The sequence below is a fragment of the Monodon monoceros genome, unplaced genomic scaffold (assembly GCF_005190385.1).
Source record: "Monodon monoceros isolate NGI ecotype Baffin Bay Population unplaced genomic scaffold, NGI_Narwhal_1 Super_Scaffold_7, whole genome shotgun sequence".
NCBI classification, from domain to species: Eukaryota; Metazoa; Chordata; class Mammalia; order Artiodactyla; family Monodontidae; genus Monodon; species Monodon monoceros.
In genome coordinates, this window is record NW_021703784.1 from 8,999,184 (window position 1) to 9,006,990 (window position 7,807).

Consider the following 7,807-nt stretch of genomic DNA (forward strand, 5'->3'; position numbering starts at 1 on the left):
ATCAGCGATATTGTAAAGAAATTCAACTTTTTATTTATTTTTACTGGTGTCTTTCAAGAAGAGTGTATTTATCACCATGTTGCTTCTACAGATTTTTTTATATGTGGTATGGACTTGTTTTATCACTTCCCTCATTGCTGATCTTGTCTCATATTTGGCCTCTGTATCTCCTGCACCTCATATCAGTTTACTGAATAACAACATGCTTATAAAAGGAGTAAATATGCTGACCTTTTTAAAAAATAATTTTTTCATACTTCCATCTTCTGAGCTATTCCTAATCTGGACAAATATGGTGAATCATAAATCACAGAAAGTTAAAATTATATCTTACTCATCTAAACACAGAAGTGCCAAATACTGTAGAAATATTCTCATTCTTGTCGATACTCTTGCTGGTATAGGGAACAGGATTCAATAAAATGTCTTAATACAAACTAGTATATAACTTGAAGTATCATCAGATTCTCTGATCTTTTCCTTTTGTTCTATATTTCTTATCAACCTTCTTTTTATATTTTGCCCTTTCTTGTTCCCTTTGAGAATGGCAAAATCTACACAATTTACCACCTGTTTCTGAGAGCCTCTATCAGCCCAGTTCATTTAATATTGAAGAGAATACATGTAGCTCCACCTTTTACTGCCAAAGATGGTGTTAATAAAGTACCATTAAAGGAATAATACATGTGTACCTTAGGATCCTAGCAAGGGGGCTGACTGGTTTATTATAAAACTTGCATTTGTTATTATCTACAATGACAGCAAATATTTTTAAAAAGAGCATATAGCTCTTACTGCATAGTTTATTTATCACTTTAAAGGAAAGTACTGCACATTAAGTTAGGAGAAATATGTTAGACATTGTTTTACTTATCTAATGAGATTTATCATGAAAAAAGGTGTATATTAATGATAATAAACTATATTTTTTCAGCATTTTTTGCGATTATTTAAACCTGTACCTCAGTCCATTCAAGCTGCTGCAACAAAATACCACAGACTCAATGACATAAACAACAGAAATTTATTTCTCACAGTTCTGGAGGTTGGAAGTCCAAGATCAGGGTATCAGCATAAATGGGTGAGGGCACTTTTCTGGGTCGCTCCCTTCTCATTATATGCTCACAAGGTGGAAGGGGGTAGTGATTTCTGTGAGATGTCTTTTATAAGGTACTAATCCCAATTATGAGGGTTCCATCTTCATGACTTAAGTACCTCCTAAAGGCTCCATCTCCCAATATCATCACCTTTGGGGGGTTTAGGATTTCAACACTTGACCATAACACCTTGTCTACCCAATAAGATAATAAACAGATTTAAAGTAGATGCTGTTTTCTCTAATTTCCCTATTTCTCCAGCACTTTTCTGTTTGTATATTTAGAATGTCAGATGTATTTGGAGGGCAAGAAGAATAGTGGTTACCTCTGGGGAGGGGATGGGTATTGACTGAGAAGGGGAACAAGGGAACCTTTCTAGGAAATGTGTATCTTGAATTATATTTTATATGGGCATATATATATATAGGTAAAATTCATTGAGCCATACACTTAAGATTTATGTTTCCTTTTTAACGAAGTATAGTTGATTTATACTATCATATTAGTTTCACTTGCACAACATAGTGATTCAATATTTTTATAGATTATACTCCATTTAAAGTTATTACAAAATAATGGCTATATTTCACTGCACTGTACAATATATCCTTGCTGATTATTTATTTTATACATAGTAGTTTTTAAGCCTTAGTCCCATACACGTAATCTGCCCCTCCCTCCTTCCCTCTGCCCTTTGGTAACTAGTAGTTTGTTTTCTATATCTGTGAGCATGTTTTTGTTTTGCATATACATTCATTTGTATTATTTTTTTAGATTCCATATGTAAGTGATATAATACAGTATTTGTCTTTCTCTGTCTGACTTATTTCACTAGATCCATTCATGTTGCTGCAAATGGCAGAATTTCAATATTTTTATGGCTGAGTAATATTCCATCTTTATCTATCTATCATATCTTTATCCATTCGTCTATTGATGGGCCTTTGGGTTGCTTCCATATCTTGGCAATTGTAAATAGTGCTGCTATGAACATTGGGGCATATGTATCTTTTTAAATAGTGTTTTTGTTTTTTTCCCAGATATACCTCCAACAGTGGAAATACTGGATCATATGGTAGATCTATTTTTTAATTTTTTTGAGGAACCTCCATACTGTTTTCCATGGTGGCTGCACCAATTTACACTCCCACAAACAGGGTACAAGTGTTCTCTTTTCTCCACATCTTCTCCAACATTTGTTATTTGTAGAGTTTTGATAATAGCCATTCTGACAGGCGTGAGGCGATATCTTGTTGTTCTGATTTGCACTTTCCTGACAGTTAGCAATGTTGAGCATCTTTTCATGTGTCTGTTGGCCATCTATATGCCTCCTTTTGAAAAATATCTGTTCAGGACTTCTACCCATTTTTAACTTGTGTTGTTTTTTTTTGATATTGAGTTGTATGATCTGTTTATATATGTTGGCTATTAACCCGTTATCAGTCATATTATTTATAAATATTTTCTCCCATTCAGTATGTTGTCTTTTCATTTTGTTGATGGTTTCCTTTGCTATGCAAAAGCTTTCAAGTTTAATTAGGTCCCGTTTGTTTATGTTTGCTTTTATTTCATTTACCTTAGGTGACAGATGTAAAAAAATATTTCTACAGTTTATGTCAAAGAGTGTTCTGCTTATGTTTTCTTCTAGGATTTTTATGGTTTCATGTGTTACATTTAGGTCTTTAATCCATTTTCAGTTTATTTTTGTATATGGTCAGGAAATGTTCATCCCATTGTTTTACAAGTAGCTGTCCAGTTTTCCCAGCATCACTTGTTGAAAAGAATGTCATTTCTTCACTGTATATTCTTCACTTCATTGTTGTAGATTGACAATAAATGTGTGTGTTTTTTTCTGGGATCTCTATTCTGTTTCATTGATCTGTGTGTCTGTTTTTGTGCAGGCACCACTCTGTTTTGATTACTCTAGCTTTGTAGTATAGTCTGAAGGCTGGTAGGGTAATACATCCAGCTTTGTTCTTCTTTTCTCAAGATTGCTTTGGCAGTTTGGGGCCTTTTTTGGTTGTATGTGAGTTTTAGGATTAATTTTTCTAGTTCTGTGAAAAATATCATAGGTATTTTGTTAGGGATTGCATTAAATCTTTAGATTGCTTTGGGTGGTATGGCCATTTTAACAACATTAATTGTTTGAATCCAAGAGCACAGGATATCATTTCATTTCTTTGTATCATATTCAGTTTCCTTTATCAGTGTTTTATATTTTCCAGATTATACATCTTTCACCTCTTTGGTTTAGTTTCTTCCTATGTATTTTATTCTTTTTCAAACTATTTTAAATGGGCTTTATTTTTTACTTTCTTTTTCTGATAGTTTATTGTGTATGGAAACTCAACAGATTTCTGTATGTTAATCTTGTATCCCACAACATTGCTGAATTCATTTATTCTAATAGCTTTGGGGTGGAGACTTTAGCATTTTCTATATAATGTATCATGTCATCTGCAAATAGTGGCAATTTTACTTCTTCCCTTCAAATTAGGATACCTCATTTCTTTTTCTTGTGTGATTGCTGTGGCTAGGACTTCCAATTCTGTGTTAAATAGAAGTTGCAAGACTGGGATCCTTGTATGGTTCCTGAATTTAGAGGAAAGGCTTTCAGCTTTTCACCATTGAGTATGATGTTACATGTGGATTCATCATAAATGGCCTTTATTATGTTGAGATATGTTCCCTCAATACCCACTTTGCTAAGTGTTTTTTATCATGACTGGATGTTGAATTTTGTCAAATGTTTTTTCTGTCTATTGAAATGATTGTGTGCTTTTTATTCTTCCTTTTTTTTTTTTTAGCAGTATGCAGGCCTCTCACCACTGTGGCCTCTCCCGTCGCGAAGCACAGGCTCTGGACGCGCAGGCCCAGTGGCCATGGCCCACAGGCCCAGCCACTCCGCGGCATGTGGGATCCTCCCAGACCAGGGCACGAACCCATATCCCCTGCATCGGCAGGCAGACCCCCAACCACTGCGCCACCAGGGAAGCCCATATTCTTCCTTTTCTTAATGTGGTTTATCACATTGATTGATTTGTGAATGCTGAACCATCCTTGTGACTGTAGAATAAATCCAACTTGATCATGGTGTATGATCCTTTTTATATATTGTTGGATTTGGTTTGCTAATATTTTGTTGAGGATTTTTGCATCTATATTTGTCAGAGATATTGGCCTCTACCTTCCCTTTTTTGTAGTGTCTTTGCTTGATTTTGGTATCAGGGTAATGGTGGCCCTGTAGAATGAGTTTGATAATGTTCTGTCCTCTTCATTTTTTGAAACAGTTTGAGAAACATTAAGTATTATTTCTTCTTCATATTTTTGGTAGAATTCCCCTGTAAAGCTGTTCAGTCTTGGGCTTTTTTTTTTTTTCCCCCGGGAGACATTTAATTGCAAATTCAATTTCACTACTAGTGATTGGTCAGTTCAAATTGCCTGTTTCTTCTTGATTCTGTCTTGGAAGGTTGTATGTTTCTAGAAATTTGTCCATTACTTTTAGGTTGTCCAATTTGTTGGCATATAACTGTTTGCAACATTCTCTTATGATATTTTGTATCTCTGTGGTATCAGTTGTTCTTTCTCTTCTTTCTTTTATTTTGTTTATTTGGGTTTTCTATATTTTCCTGGTGAGCTTGGCTGGTGGTTTATCTTTTTTAATCTTTCAAAAAAATAGCTCTTTGTTTCCTTGATCTTTTCTGTTGTTTTTTCTATTTCTATTTTATTTATTTCCTCTCTGAACTTTATTATTTCCTTCCTTCTCCTGGACTTTGGGCTTTCTTACTTCTTATTCTAATTCCTTTAGGTGGTAGATTAGGTTGTTTACTTGAGATTTTTCTTCTTTCTTGAGGAAGACTTGTATCACTATAAACTTCGTTCTTAGAACTGCTTTTGCTGCATCCCACAGATTTTGGATTGTGTTGTTTCCATTTTCATTTGTTTCAAAGTATTTTCTGATTTACTCTTTGATTTCTTCATTGACCAATTGCTTTTTTAGTAGCATGTTGTTTACTCTCCATTTGTTTGTGGTTTTCCCATTTTTCTTTATGTAATTGATTTTTGGTTTTATACCATGTGGTTGGAAAAATGCTTGATATAAGTTCTGTCCTTTAAAATTTGTTGAGACTTGTTTTGTGCCCTACCATGTGATCTATCCTATAATACACAGAACACAACAAAGAATTATCCACTTCAAAATACCATTAGTGCTAATTTGAGAAATCCTGCTATAATGAATATGGATTAATAGCAATGGGAACACTTCTCAGGCTCCTATTATGTCAGGCATGTTCCTAATAAACTTTGGGTGATTTAACTAATTTAATCCACAAAACAGCCCTATGAGATAGCTCTTTTGCTAACCTCATTTTATAGATATACATAGGGATAAGTATATAAAAATATGCAAGGATCAGAGAGGTTATATGATTGTCTATGGTCTTACAATTAAGACGTTTAACAGCCAGATTTAAACTAAGTCTGACTTAAGGGGCCCATTCTTTTAACCATTTTGCTACAACACATCTTTACAGAGGTGAAATCCATAAGCATGGACAGTGCTAAAGCTATGATATACTATTTCACTAATGCAATCCCAGAGGCTCTAGGAAAGTGCTAGTAAAGGCAAGTGATTATGCCCCAGATGTTCCTTTTTTAGAACTGTGCATAGACACCAGGAGATGATGAAGAAAGTACAAAAGGGGCACCCATTTTTCTGCATTGGGGGTTAAGAATTCTCAATGTGAAATTATAAACTGAGTAGAACATTGTGTCTCCAAGGATCTATGATACAGGATGGAAACACAAACTCAGTAATTTCTACTCTCAGTGGGCTCACTTAACTTGAAATCACGAGGGAGAGAATAATTTTCTGTGCTTCCAATCAATTTTCCCAGAAGTATAGGGCATGGAATAGAATCTCATTTGAATCAACTGATTGTTTTGGAGCTCATATAAGGTTGCTTTCCTCCTTGCAAGTGAAGAGGACCTTCTGGGTAAATTCTCAAATAGAAATTATGGCTTGTTCCCCAGCATACCTCTTTTAGCAAGTCAAAGACTGAGGACCGTGCTGGTGGATATTGCCTCCTTCATTGTCAGAAACTTTGACCCTCTCAGGACTGTAAGGCAGAAGGGGCCTTAAGGTTCAATGGCAGTGAGGCATTCAGAAAAAAGAAGGTGAGGGTTGAATCAACCCCCTCTTTTCTTTTCAAACCCCAAACTACATAAATCAATGGTTGTGGGGAACACTACCTGTTTAATTGCTCTTTTCAGCCCTGATCCTTAACCGACACAGGGGAGAAGGGAGAAAATGACATGCAGAGACACTGGGAGTCTACCAGCATGATTTCTGAACAGAGACAAACAACGGTAGTAAGGGTAGAAAGGAGAAAATGAGGAATCATCAGGAATAATCATAAGTCTTGATTTTGGATGTCTTAATTTATGTCTTTATAAAAGTGAGATTATAAACAAGCAGATCCAGCTCTCCCTTGGAAAACAAAGAGGAAAAGTCCATTGTTAATGTCAGTTTCTACCCCTGTTCCTGCAGATCACAATTGTGCAATTAATGGCTATGGAAAATGCCTACTCTGTGACTGAGTTTATCCTTATGGGATTCACAGACCAACCTGAACTCCAACTACTCTTGTTTTTCCTGTTTCTGGTGAACTACATGGTCACTGTGGTAGGCAGTTTGTGCTTGATGAATCTAATTTGTCTAAATTCACACCTTCTCACCCCCATGTATTTTTTCGGCTTTAATCTGTCTTTTATTGATCTCTGTTACTCATGTGTCTTTACCCCAAAATGCTAAAGAGATTTATTTCAGAGAAGAACATCATCTCCTTTGCAGGATGCATGTCTTAGCTATTTTTCTTCTGATTTTTTGTCAACTCTGAGTGCTATGTGTAGACAGCCATGGCCTGTGATCACTATGTGTCCATCTGTAAGCCACTGCTGTACACAGTCACCATGTCCCCTCAGGTCCATTCTCTGCTTATATCTGGTTCATATGTGATGGGGTTTGCTGGTGTTGTGGTCCACACAGGGTGTATGATCAGGCTGATCTTTTGTGATTCCAACATCATCAACCATTACCTGTGTGACATCTTCCACCTCCTCCAGCTCTCCTGCAGCAGCACCTATGCCAATGAACTTGTGGTTTCTGTTGTTGTGGGTACAGTTGTCATGGTATCTAGCTTCATTATCTCTGTTTCTTATACCTTGATTCTTTTCAATATCCTTCACATACCATCAGATAAAGGTTGGTCCAAAGTCTTCAGCACCATGGCTCCACATAATAACAGCTGGTCTATTCTATAGACTTGGGCTGCTCATTCATGTCAAGCCATCATTTGCTGGGTCTGTGGGTCAGGGGAAATTTTTCTCAGTGTTTTACGCCAATGTAGTACCCATGTTGAACCCTCTCATTTATAGCGTCAGGAACAAGGATGTCAAAATTGCTATGAAGAAAACCATGAAGAGAATTACAAACTGAGCTGAACCATTTATACCTCCATTTTTGTCTTTTCCTTCTCTTCCTGCTCCACTTTATCTTCTTCCTACTATTCGTTTTTTTTCTTCGTATTTCTAAATTCTTCTTGGCAGGATTTCTTCTCTAATTTCTTTCTTTTCTTGCCACATGATGTAACCCCATGGGCCTATTCTTGGACTACAGGATCATTCTCAGCCCTTAGTAACCCTATACA

General features: G+C 36.0%; 1 pseudogene; it reads left to right on the forward strand.

Annotated features, from left to right (window-relative positions):
- The first annotated feature begins 6,642 nt into the window (after positions 1-6,642).
- On the forward strand, positions 6,643-7,596 carry LOC114887274 (annotated as a pseudogene).
- Positions 7,597-7,807: the final 211 nt, after the last annotated feature.